Consider the following 13,952-nt stretch of genomic DNA (forward strand, 5'->3'; position numbering starts at 1 on the left):
GTTGCATACCTATATCAATGTTTTATTTCTTCAATACAACAATGGTTATCAATTGTGTTGTATATATGCACACTAATGAAATCAGATGCAAGGTTTGGACTAAAATATCCATATTTAGCATGCAAATCTGCAAGTGGGCTTCTGAAAATTTGAACTTGAAGCAGAGAAATCTGTTGAAATTCGCAGAGCCTAATATGTAAAAGTGAATAAAATCTTCAAGATGTTCTACACTTATTATGAAAATCTGAATAAGAACAATTCAAAATTGCACTTTTAGCTTGAAATCTGCTTATGTTTCCATCTAGATCTGTTACAATGTAATAAAATCTTTCAGATCAACCTCCAGGGAAAAATATACCCTGCTAACAATAGCTACTCTGCCCCCACGCCATTCTTAGAGTAAAACACCACAGTCCATTCATTTGATAGTGCGACATCAAGATAACCGTAGCTTCACCTTTCCCACACTGCCTACTTTCGAAGAAAATACCATACTGTATCTCCTGGTGAAAATGGCTTGGTTCAGAACGAAATATGGAGATAATAGTTTCTCACTTGTTGGAAAAGTGTTGCCTGCTGAGGGAAGTATGATGAGAGAATCAGCCTATTCCCTGCAGGTGATCCATCCTGCAATTTTATTACCTGTTAGATTCCTCCATGAACAGCAATATGCCAACAGGCAGGTCATGTAGAAGCGAAAAGTATGCTATCAATAAACTGCACGAGAATCAAGAATGAACTAGATTAGAAATATTATGAGCTACCATCTGCAGATGTAGTCTACGTTTTCCTTGCCTTATGATGACATGTTACGTAAGGGCGCATAATTGCTTCTTTGAACGAATAGAACAGTGGGATGTTCGCCTCATTATCTGCTTGTTCATATGTTGCTGCTGCATACATCATGGTAGTTGGTGCCTCAGTTGCTTCTGATATAAGCTACCAAATGGAGGAAAGCCATACACCCATTGAAATATGATAATCCGGTGAGCCATACAGAACAAAATCACGAAATAAATAGCTTGGAATGTAGAGTTTCTCAACCTCAAATTCCCAGAAAACTGTACACCATCACAAGAAATATCACATGCTCAGACTTTGAAGTGTTTCCTATTGTTTATTAAGACTTCTAGAACCTGCCAATTCATTCGTTAGACATGAATCTTGTAGCAAGGAATGCAAAATCACTGAGGTCTCCTTAGTCAGTTCATGAGTCGAGTAGCGCCCAAATATGGTCAAATACTTCAAAGCAACATCAAGCTTTGCATCAATAGGTTTGGAAGTAATCATGCTATTCCATTCTTTAGATTTCCCTACTAAACAAGCCCCATGTAATAGAGCAGCCAAACTCACCGAGTCTAGAGGGAAGCCTTTATTCAACATCTTATCAGTCAGCTGTAACGCAGTTCCAAGCATCCTGTTTAAACAAAGACAAGCGACAATCGAGCTGTACGCAGCAGATATGGGATGCCAACCATCACACACCATTGTCCCAAAGATATCAAGAAGCATAGGCTTATGCCACTCAGAACCATCTTGTGTCGACTGAATAATAGAAGCAGCATTGTTTGATAGCCCGTTCACCAAATAATGAAATGTAACATCATTGGGATTACACTTGCTCATCATCATTTCTTCGAAAAAGGAAGATGCTTGTGCAAGTTTCCCCTCTTTGCAACAGCTGCCTATCATTACAGAATAAGTCACAACATTAGGCGGCACACCATTTGATTGCATTCCTCGGAGAATCCTTTCTGCACCAGAAACATGCCTACAACGACAAAAGCCACTGATGATTGAGGTATACATCACAACATTTGGCGTGTACTTCTGTTTGATGACGAGGCCAAATACAGTCAATGCACCAAGCAAATCATTCTGCTTTATGAATCCATCAATGATTGTAGAATATGTAAATTCATCCGGAGAGATGTTTCTTCTAGTCATCTTATTAATGCAAAGAACGGCATCTTTTATCTTCCCAAGCTTGCAGTAGCCCTTAATCATAGCATTATACCCTACAATCCCAGGATCGACACCTCTTTTGATTATGAGGTCAAAAAGTTTTTCAGCATCATCAAAGTTGCCACTTCTTATATATCCATCAACCAAAGTGGCATAAACATATGCATCGAGAGACACATTACAGCCAAGCATCTCTTGGAGAAGCTGCTCTGCATCAGCAAACCTACTCTTTTTGCAAAGTCCGTTAATTAACACATTGTAAATGCATGCATCGGGAGACACTCCCCTTTCCACCATATTGTTTCGGATTGTCAAAGCAGCCTCAACTTCTCCAGCAACAACTAAGCCATGAATGAGACCTCCATAGGTTATCAAGTCGGGCTTATGTCCACTTCGTGTCATCTCAACAAGAAGACATGATGCTCTCTCAAAATTTTGCTCCCTGCAGTAGGCATGTATAAGAGGGGTAAAGCTTAGCTTATTGGGAACCAATCCGCGATTGATTACCTCCTCCAAAAGCTTTTCCGCGTCCAGCACATTCCCATCTTTACAAGCATTAGAAATCAAAGAATTATACGTCACAATGTCCAACGGGCACCCTACTTCCATCATCTTTCTTGTGGTCTCGAAAGCTTCTCCAACAAGGCTATATTTACATTTACCATCAACAACATTGTTATAGATTACGGTATTCACCTCAATACCGCTGGACTCCATTTCCTTTAACATTTGATCAACCTTCTCAAACTCCCCTCTCTTGCAAAATCCATCAATCATAGCCCCATAAGTCTCATGGTTCGGAAAGAAACCCTTCACTTTCAACTCTTCGAAAAACTCATGAGCCCTCGTGAGATCACCTCTCTTGCAATATCCATCAATGAGAATATTATAGAACACAATATTTGGAATGCAGTTCCTTCCCCACCTCTTCTCAATCAACCTTCTACCTTTCTCAACCTTTCCTTCTTTACACAATCCCTTCACCATTATAGAAACACTGTAATTGTCCAAACAACTTATCTCACTGGCTTCATCTCTCCTCACCATCTCCTCATACACACGCCACGCAGCGTCCAACTTTCCTTCCTTCACAAGCCCGTTAAGCAAAGAATTACATGCCGGTAACTGGGGCAGCGCGTTGTAGTTCCTCAACAGATAAGAATACAATACCTAACGCCTCGTGAGTAGGCCGCTTCTCTTCAGAATGCAAACACTCCAACAATACGGTGTCGATTTCTGCGAAGACTCTGGACCGAGCCAAGAGCTTCAAAAGTGAGGAGTAAGCGAACCCATCGAGGTCAAAACTGTTATGAGAGATGAAACCATAGAACTTGAGACCCAATTCGCAGTCGCGAATTTTGTCGAACACTAGGTGGGCAACTTCAGAAGGAGTAATATCATCCCCAATAAAACGATTCTGAAGGGACTCTTCCCACTGTTTGTCTTCACTTCGGAGAATTTCACAAACTTCATTGGCCAAATTCTTGATTTGAGGAGTGATGAGAATTTTAACGGCTGACTTGATTCTAGGTTGGGGGCGGTTTAAGGGTTTAATGAGTCTGAGAATTGCCTTGGACATGTAGACAAAAGGTATGCTTACGCTTACACCCAGTTTAAAATTACCTGCTTATATCACTCGCTCTCTCTCTCGATTTTTTATGAGTTTTAAATGATCAACTTTTTTTTTTTTTTGTTAAATTAGCAATATCAACTTTCATTTATGAAAGGTGGAAGGTAATGAAATGATTAGATCTGACTTTTTATCATACATTTGCCCTGCAATTTTTATTGGAATTCTAAACTACCCACATTTTCAAAAGTATATTTATTAAATACCCATTTTTTATTTTTACTACACCTCATATCCATTCTATTTTTTTAATATTTCTTTGTCAGGAAAAAATTGTGTTTCGTGTCATTCATAAACAATAATGATTGGGTGTCTGAATTATAATTTGAAATTTCGCTTCTGCACGTTGTTCCCTTCTTTGACGGGTTAATTTTTGAATTAATATATAAAACTATTCACTTTCATATTGTAAAAATAAAAATTGTCCACTAAAATAAAAACATTAAAAATTGTCCACTTTATGATTAAAATGACGGAAATAACCCTCACTTTAAAATAATAAAAAATATCCACTCATTTCTATCCCTCTCTCCTCTCCCTCTCTTCACCTTCACGTCACACTCTCTCTATCTCACTACCGCCACCACCTCTCCCTCGTAGCATCCTCCGCCGTCGTCGCCGCCGCCGTCTCCACCATCTCTCTCGGCGTCGGAAATTTGCGCTACCACAAGCTCCTTCGCTCAGCGATTGACGAGTCGAGATCTGCTCCATCTCTCTCTCTCGGCGTCGGAAATCAGCCGCCTGCCGCACCATGTCCAGCGAATCGCCGCCGCCGTCTCTGAGCTGGTCGTGGTAGCCGCCGCACCATCTCCACCACCGAGGCAAGCCGTGACAACCACCACCACGGAACCCTCACTCACGCATCTCCTCCCCTCTTCCCCCACCGGTGATCTCTGTCACCAATATCCACACCTCCATCGACGATCGACGACCTTGTCCCTGCGCCGCCGCCGTAACCGAACAAACTCATGCCGGAGAAGATGGATCCGGCGGCGGTGGTGGAAGTGTGCGTGCCGTGGCCGTCGTCGTCGCGCGGTGATCTCAATTCCTTGGATTCATCAATCGGTGGCGTAATCGGAGGCATCGCAGTGGTTAGAGCACCGAATCCATTGATTCCGACTTCGAGCTCCAAAATTTGATGTTTCATGTTTTTACCAATAATCTGCCATCTCCTGGAATATTTGTTGAGCTCGATATATGTTTTAGTATTAGAACAAACTTATTAATTTGGGAATATTTGTTGATAAATCCAAAATCTGTATTTTGCAATTAGACGAGCATTAGTCGAATTAATTGTCGATGTAATATGGAAAGATTCAGACATATGAATGAGATTATGCAAAACTTTGTTAACATGTCCATCTTACAGATGGGAAGACATTCAAGAAGCCTCGTCGTCCTTATGAGAAGGAGCGACTCGATGCTGAGCTAAAGCTTGTTGGAGAGTATGGTTTGAGGTGCAAAAGAGAGCTATGGAGGGTTCAGTATGCCTTGAGCCGCATTAGGAATAATGCTAGAAATCTTTTGACCCTTGATGAAAAGGATCCTCGTCGTATTTTTGAGGGGGGGAGGATGAACAGGTATGGTCTGCTGGATGAGAGCCAGAACAAGCTCGATTATGTCCTTCATGCAGGTATTACAAAGGGATGAGAATTTCCCCAAAAAGTTGAAATCATCCAAACTACAGAACACTTGTTTTGGCTGATGTAAGTTGTTGATTGGTGTTGTAAATGTTGAATTAGCATTGTTGGCCTAACATGTGCAAACATATTAGTGCATTGTTGATGAAGTGATTGAAATTGAAGCTGATTTTATGTTTGGCTAAAATGACTAGTTGTTGGTGGCAGGGGAGAAGTTGTGGAAGTATTCCTAGTAGGTTGGGTAAAATTCTTGAATGAATGGCAAGTGAGGATGTTCGTTATCCTGAGCCTGGCATTGCAAATTTTACTGGTGGTGTTGGGCAATCGCAGGAAGTATGTATGCAAGGTTTGGATAAGAATCATTATTTGGTGTGCGTGCGTATTGGCAGATTGGGTGGCAGTGGTTTCCCTTGGCATCATCACCAAGAACACTCTTGATGCGTGCGAGAAGAGTATGAATGATAAGGCCGGAATTGAATTGAATTTGTTGTGGGCTCAATTCTTTCTTGTGCGTTTAGGTGGCCGCGACACCATCACCGCATATTCTGTGGAAGATAATGAGTTGTGGCTGCGGCATTTGGTGGGAATGCTCATTCATAGTGGCCTTGCTTTCTATGCACTGCTTGTTGCTTTCCCCGCCTCTGACATAACAAGCTCGATTATGTCCTGTCCCTCACTGTGGAGAACTTCCTCGAGCGTCGCCTCCAAACTTTAGTGTTCAAGGCTGGCATGGCCAAGTCTATTCACCATGCTAGAGTGCTGATCAGGCAAAGACACATTAGGTATTAATGATATATGATCCCTTGCTATCAATTATTAATGATAGATAATCCCTTGCTATCAGTTTTATATGATGATGATCCCTTGCTATCAATTATTAATGATAGATGATACTTGCTAATTTTATCTGATGATTGTAGACTAAATTATATACTTCTCCATTGTTGTTGTCTTGAATTCTATATGATGATTGTATACAAAATTATATACTTCTCCAGTATAGGGTCAGTAGACAGCTTGAATTTTTATGATGATTGTAGACTAAATTATATACTTCCCCAGTGTTGCTATCTTGAATTTTATATGATGATTGTAGACTAAATTATGTACTTCTCCAGGGTTGGGAGACAGGTTGTGAATGTTCCATCTTTCCTTGTGAGAGTTGATTCCCAGAAGCACATTGACTTCTCTCTCACATTGCCGTCGATCGCCGGAGATCTGGAGATCTGGAGTGCTTGAAATGGCGGCGGCGGCTCCTGCATCCTCATCGGCTTCTCCTTCTCCTACGGCCTTTTTCTCACCGCCAGCTCCTCCTTCGTCGATTACCTCTCCTTCACCGTTCGTCTCCGCGCCTCCGACTGCCGTGGCGCTCCGTTGACTTCAGTAAATCCGGCAGGTCGTCTTGTTATTTGGATTTTGTGATGTGAAGCACGCATAGTTTTTTTGATTTTCTTTTCCTCTCTTGCTAGTCCCACCACCAAAATTACCAAGAGAAAGAGAGAGATAGGTGTTGGGCAGCCTGATGGCTTTAATTATGGATGCTATTGTTCTAACCCTTCGTTTTCTGCTACTGTAGTAATCTAAGGTGAAAGAATAAGAGATAGTCCATTTAGGAAAATTCAATGCTGCAGTTGGAACAATTTATCTTCACTTAGGCTTGTGCGGAAATGTATTTTTATGCGCAACTGAATTTGTGATTTTTATTGGAGAGATTTGATTGATTAAAGAAAAAGAGATTTTGGATAATTTATTAATGTTCTTGAATTTACAATCAGATCTATGAATTCACAACTTAATGGTCTTAAATTTACAACCAGATTTATGAATTCACAACTTAATATTCTTGAATTCACAACCATATTTATGAATTCACAACCCAGAATTCAAAGAAGTGTCCGAGCAAGGATTCTGGAGTCAAATTCAGCTTGGAAAAATTCGAAAATTCTGGAGGCAAGGTGGATTCTGCAATCCAGAATACATAACAGTCCGGTTTGGCCAAACAGAACAATGATCCGACAGCTGGGCAGAAAGAACAAGAAGCAGAGCACAAATTGGTTAAGGGTGAGCAGTCTAAGGTTCATAAACCTTTGAGTCTACATGATCCCGAGATCGAGATACCCGTTCCCTTTCCCAGGCTGTTAGTAAAGAAGAAGCCGGAGGAAGAGCTCATTGATTTCATGAAAATCTTTGGGAAGTTAGAGATCAATCTTCCATTTCTCCAAGCACTCAAAATTCCTCATCTGGGCAAGTTTGTGAAAGACTTCATTGCTGGTAAGTCTAAGAAATCTGGAAAAATTGTGATGGGCGAGAACGTGTCAGCAGTGATACGAAAAGAGTTGCCGCCCAAATACAAGGATCCAGGTATGTTTTCTCTGCCATGTTATATCGGTGAAACTAAGATTGAGCATGCTATGTGTGATCTAGGAGCTTATATTAATGTCATGTCGTTAGTTGTTTATAATAGTTTAAATGGTGTGAAATTGCTAGATACTAGAGTTGTGATTCAGTTAGCCGATGGATCATGTGTGCACCCTGAAGGTTTGCTTGAAAATGTCCTTGTGAAAGTAAATAATTTTGTTTATCCTGCTGATTTCTATGTGGTGAAAATGAGTAGTATGCAATCGAAGAAGTCAACTGGTGTTCTATTAGGTCGTCATTTCTTAAGGACCACTAGGGCGGTCATTGATGTTTATAGTGGTACTATTTGTTTGGATTATCATGGAGAGAAGTTTACTTTCAATATTGATGCATGATACCATGAAAAGTCTCCCTGCTGTTAAAACTATTTGTGCCACTAATGTTACTGACCCTTTTGTCCAAGAACATCTTGAGACTAAATCTATGCAGGACAAGTTGGAACCAACTTTGACCAAAAGGGCAACTGGTCTTGATGCTCGTGGGATGAACAATGAAGAAGTCAAAGAGTCTACCAAGTCTCTTCATGCCCACCCGAAATTGGCAGATTCTGGAAATACATTCTGTTTGCCCAAACAGGACAAAATTCTTCATGATGACCCGAAATTCACAGGTTCTGGACATACGGTTCGTTTGCCCAGACGGAAACCACATTATAGAACTCTGCATTTTAATGTGGAACCACCCGATTTAAAAGATAAGTGTGAGGAGGAGCTCCGTTTGGAAGCCTATAATACCAACATGGGGTATGCAGATCTAATAGCGATAGTTTATCACAAGCATCGATTCTGGAGAACATTTGAAGTCGGTGAAAAGGTCCGATTCATGCTTGGAAGGCAATGGATAGGTCCTTTTGAGATACAGTCTGTTTGGCCAGGCGGACCAGTGGAGATTAAGAGTTTGGCTACGGCAAAGACGTTTGTAGTCAACTATCACAAGTTGGAGCCATATTGCGATGCATCTCATATGACAACATTGGAAGAAATTCCATTGTCACCTCAGACGAGATTATGATTGCATCAATATTCTAGCCAAATACTTTAAATAATGGCACTTATCGAGAGGCAACCCGATTTTCTTTCCCTTTGTTTCTCCCGTTTTGTTTTTCTTTTTCTTTATTTCCGTTTCGTTCAGTTTTTCTTTCAGTTTTAATTCCCTTTCTTTAGATTTAATTTTTGTTAAAGTTTCTTTAAAAAAAAAAATTCAGGTGACGCAGTAGTGGATTACGTCAACGTGGCAGCCCTACAACAGAGCATCACAGATTTGAGTGCCACCATTCGCCCAGATCTGCGGCGACAGCGCACACGGTGACTTCCTTCCTTTTCTTGTCTTGTTTCATGTTTTGTCTCTTGTCTTGTTTCGTTTATGTCTTTGTTTTTTTTCTTTAAGTTGTGTGTTTCGTTTGCTCCTTTGCTTATGCTTTGTTTTGTTTGCTTGAGGGCAAGCAAAACCTAAGTGTGAGGGGGGCGTCTTTGAACTTGTTTTCTGTTGAGTCCATTTTTTATGTCGTTTTGTGTATCTTGAGCTTTGTGATTGTTGAAGTATTAGTGACAAGCATGCTGCTAGGTTTAGTTGTGACATGAACTTGAGATTTGATGCTTGAGATTCGAGATTTTGTTATTGAAAAACTTGTATTCTCATTGGATGAAATTTGGGATGACAAATAAGAGCAACAATTGAGTAAGAAAACCACATATAAGTGAGAATTGAGCTTAATAGAGTAGAGAACTCTCTACTATTTTATTCTTTTGAGTGGTTTGTTATTCATGAAGTTGTGATATGTTGTGAGTCATTGGTAATGCATGATAGAAGGCATTAGGGTAGCCATTTGGCAGGGCCGGTCCTGAGGGTGGGCGGGCATGGGCGACGGCCCAGGGCCCCAAAAATTTGAGGGCCCAAAATTTTTAATATATCCTATTAATTATAGATTTCATGTATACTAACAAAATAGTTCATCTATTGATTTTGGGCCCAACATAATTTATTGTCAAATTTATATCTATACTATATTAAAAAGAGAGTTTTCAATTTAAAATCAATTTCAAAATTGAGTGACAATTTTGTAGTTATAATAAAATTGAAGGTTTATGTTTAAACTATATATATTTCTTTTTATTTTCATTTTTCATTTTCTTTAACTTCTTATTTGTTGTTACATTTCTTTCCAAAATTGTGAAATTCAATTAATTATAAAATATTTAATATGCATATCAAATTAAAGATCATGATAAGAGTTTTAATATGATACTATATTTTATGAAAATATTTGATTTAAAATGTAAAATTTATGCATGTTTAAATATTAAAGTTTTATAAATTTCTCTCTCCTCTCTCATCTTTTTAAATAAATATATTTTTAATTCTTTTAAATTAGGAGTATTTTATTTTTAATTTTTTTAACTTATTTTTTTATTTTTGTTTTTAATATCAAATTTTATAATTGTGAATTCTTTTTTATTTTTTTAAGATTCAATTCAAATATATTCAATTAAATTTAATTTTTTATTATATTTATAAGTATAATAATTAAATTAGTATTAATTTTATACAAATAGTAAAAACAAAAAATATTTTCAGTGCATTGCACGAGATGCAAATGCTAGTTGCATTTAAAAGTTAAAGTTCAATTTAAAATGCAAATGCTAGTTGCACCTCGCCGCTGGTAATATATTTAAGTATATAAATTAATTAATATTAACAATACCGACGGCAGCGCCATCGGTGATCACCGGAGGCATCCTTGCCACTGGTATTTCCGCCGCTATTTTGAAAAACACGGTCGTCCCCTCCATCGTCGGTGGGCCGCCGGTAATTTTGGCCGCACATTATACATTTTTTTGTTGTGGTAGTATGATATTATATTAGGGCCCCATTTTTTAATTTCGCCCAGGGCCTCAGTTTTGTCAGGACCGGCCCTGCCATTTGGCATGCGTTTCATTGCCTACCTTTACATTACCCCTTAGTGAGCCCTTTGAAGCCTTGACCATATTCTTTCAATTAGTCACTAAAATAATTAGCCAAGGCCTGTTTTGGACTCTCTCTTTGACCTTATTGTGCATGTTTGAATTTGAATTACATCCTATTTGAATTCTAGAGGAAGTCGTATCTGTCTGCCCAGACAGAATCCATGCTGAAAACTGTTCCGAACCGTGGAGTGTACGATCTATTTGGCCAAGTCAATGACTGTTGTTGATGGATGGGCTAATTCTCTCTGTATTGAGCTGAATTGTGAAATAAATCTATGTATGTTGTTTGAAATATGTGAATGAAAGGTGCTGAAAAAAAATGAAAAAATAGAAGAAAAAAAAAGAAGAAAAAAGAAAAAAAATGCACCAAGTTGAATTAGTTGAGCATGCAGTTGATTGTGATGATCTTGTTGCCCAAGGATGAGTTAGTGTGTGTTCCTCATATGCTTAGTATTTTTGGATGTGATTCAGTTTTAATATGCACGATACTTGATCTTCAATGTTTAAGCTTAGGACCCCTAGGATCTTGCCAACATCATGAATAGTCCTTAGCCCCATTACAACCAAAGAGAAAAGACCTTCTTGAGTTACTATGTGACCACGACATATCACGACTAAGTGGACTTTCTTTCTTGTGTGTGAATTTCCAAAATAAATGCTTGAGAGAAGAGAGAACCTTGAGAGGAACTCGTTGTTGCTTGATTTGGACTGAATTGACAATGAAAACACTTGTTTGACATTCCTTTTTCTTGACTTGAGAGTTGATAATCAAAGGTGAGTTGCACGATTCGACTTGGCAGTATGTTATTTTACTAGTGTTTTGATGATTACTTGGCTGTTTTATTGAGTCTTTAGTGTCGAGTCGGGAAGGAGATCGTTTCTAGATAGCTAGTTTCGCCATTGAGTCCTTCTTTCGCTTCATACTTGAGGGCAAATATGATCTAAGTGTGAGGGGATTTGATGTGTGTATTTGAGTTATTTAGATTAGTGTGTTTTTATCGTCATTATTATGAGATATTATCCAATTTGTGGTGTGATTGATGTAGGAATTGCATGGAGGAGAGTCGAGGCTCGTGGATGGAAGAGATGGTGGAAATTCGAGAATTTATGAAGAATCGCACGAAAGATGGAGGAATTTTAGAGATTGGGCTTGAAGATAATTGTTCCAAATTTAATTAAGTCCAAAACTCATATTTTTAAGTATTTTGGGTTTGATTTTATTAAGGGCCGAAGCCCGTAAGGATTAGAGAGGCGGTGGCTTAAGGGAGTATTAATTCCCTAATTTTTGTTTCCATAATAGCCACATAGATTAGGTATATATATTGGTGTTAGATTTTAATTTCGAATAACACCACACAGCCACATATATTTAGGGAGAGTTTTAAGTTTTATTTGGTCAACCCTTTTGAGCACTACACGATTACTTCACTTAGGATTTTAGGTTTTAATTCTTTTTTTCTTTTCTCTTTTGACTTTGGAGGAGTGCGGCTGTTTTGAAGATTTGTGGCAGTAGAATCTATTTGGTTTTTAATTCGGTGATTTCTTCCAATTTCAATTCCAGTTTATTTTATTGTTTTATGATTGTTTTTAATTATTTTATTGTTTTTAGTTTCATTATGAGTAGCTAAATCTTTTAATTCGGCGAGAATAATGAAGCATTAATTTAATAATCTGTGAGACCTAATTGGTTTTAAAATTGATTCCTATTAATTTTGATTAATTCCTAGGGTTTAAGGATAATTCCGATTTTATTTAAGCCTGATCAACTTAGTTTAAATTGGATTACAATCAATTAGTTCCTGCCAATCCGTAATTGTTGGAATAGGACTAATTAGTGATAAAGCTACCGTGTTCGTAGTAGGAATTAATTGGTGTATTAATTGTTACTAGCGTCTCTAGGATAATTGATATAAATTGGGTTCCTTCATCTTAATGCTATTAGAATATTAAATCTAGGTCTGGCGTCTCCAGCTAGGTTATATTTTAATAAGGAAAATAAGCAGGTCTGGCGTCTCCAGCTGTTTATCGACACAGTAAGTAGGAATTGGGGTATGTCAGTGCGTATCACGGTATCCTATAACTAATTGGTTAATAGGGATGAATTAATTATTGCGTCGATGATCAGAGCTTTGAATTAGTGTGGATTTATTTGAGCCGAATTACCTTTTTATTGATTTATTTCAAGAGTAGTTTTAGTTTGATTTATTGCATTCTTAGTTAATTAATATTTTTCTCAAATTAAGGCGTGGTGGCATCACCAAAATTATAGATTTTAGGAAATTGAATGATTTTACCTGCTCTCTGTGGGATCGACCCTGCTTATCATTATACTAATTAGTTTTGATAATTCTGCAGGAATTATTTGGTGGAAAACGACGTCCACCAAATCATTTTTTTTAGCACCATATATATATGTGTGTTAATGGGCAAAAATTCCCTATCCCTTATGTGTTTTTTTGAAAAATGCCCTCTCTTATCATAGAAAGCATTCTATGCCCTAAATATGTGAAGTGCCTAATTTACCCTTTGATGTTGATGGGTTTGCTTGGTTTTTTGTGAAAGTCTTACACATTTGACCGATTTGACAGCCATCGGTCATAAATGTCAACGATTTGACAGCTATCGGTCAAGAGTATATGTGTCCGGCCGGTGGCTAGATCATGTGTCCGGCCGGGCGGACACATGTTTTCACCGGCCGGACACTTGATTTTATCGGTCGGACACATGTCTGACCGATAAAATCATGTGTCCGACCGGCTAGATCATGTGTCCGCCCGGCCGGACACATGTTTTCACCGGCCGGACACATGATTTTATCGGTCAGACATGTGTCCGATCGATAAAATCAAGTGTCCGGCCGGTGAAAACATGTGTCCGCCCGGCCGGACACATGATCTAGCCACCGGCTGGACACATATACTCTTGACCGATAGCTGTCAAATCGTTGACTTTTATGACCGATGACTGTCAAATCGGTCAAATGTGTAAGACTTTCACAAAAAACCAAGCAAACCCATCAAATCAAGGGGTACTTAAAGAATAGGGCATGAAATGCTTTGTATAATAAGAGATGACATTTTTACAAAAAAAGATAAGGAAGTGGGCATTTTAAATTTTCACTCTTTGTTAAAGTATATTTAAAAAAATAAATCGTAGTATTATTTTATCTATGAATTTTTATTCTTAAAAACAATATCAGTAAATATGATCATGATAAATCAAAATAAATGTATTTTAAATAAAAAAACTAACAAAATCGTGTTTATATCTTTTTCTAAAATGAAGTGCCAATTGCTATGTATAGGATCTTGATTAGTGGCCGTATCAATATTTTGT

General features: G+C 38.3%; 1 long non-coding RNA gene and 1 pseudogene across 2 annotated transcripts; one reads left to right on the forward strand and one right to left on the reverse strand.

The window, feature by feature from the left end:
• Nucleotides 1–169: 169 nt before the first annotated feature.
• On the reverse strand, nt 170–3,651 carry LOC130998996 (pentatricopeptide repeat-containing protein At1g52620-like; annotated as a pseudogene). The gene is made up of 2 exons (XR_009093370.1): nt 796–3,651; nt 170–627 (listed from the first exon to the last, which is right to left on the reverse strand). The product of XR_009093370.1 is annotated as a pentatricopeptide repeat-containing protein At1g52620-like (transcript).
• A 2,102-nt stretch (nt 3,652–5,753) lies between these two features.
• LOC130998998 (uncharacterized) lies at nt 5,754–6,967 on the forward strand. Its single transcript, XR_009093371.1, has 2 exons — nt 5,754–6,017; nt 6,354–6,967. It is a non-coding gene; the product is annotated as an uncharacterized LOC130998998 (long non-coding RNA).
• The last annotated feature ends 6,985 nt before the right edge of the window (nt 6,968–13,952 follow it).

The sequence above is a fragment of the Salvia miltiorrhiza genome, chromosome 8 (assembly GCF_028751815.1).
Source record: "Salvia miltiorrhiza cultivar Shanhuang (shh) chromosome 8, IMPLAD_Smil_shh, whole genome shotgun sequence".
NCBI lineage: Eukaryota > Viridiplantae > Streptophyta > Magnoliopsida > Lamiales > Lamiaceae > Salvia > Salvia miltiorrhiza.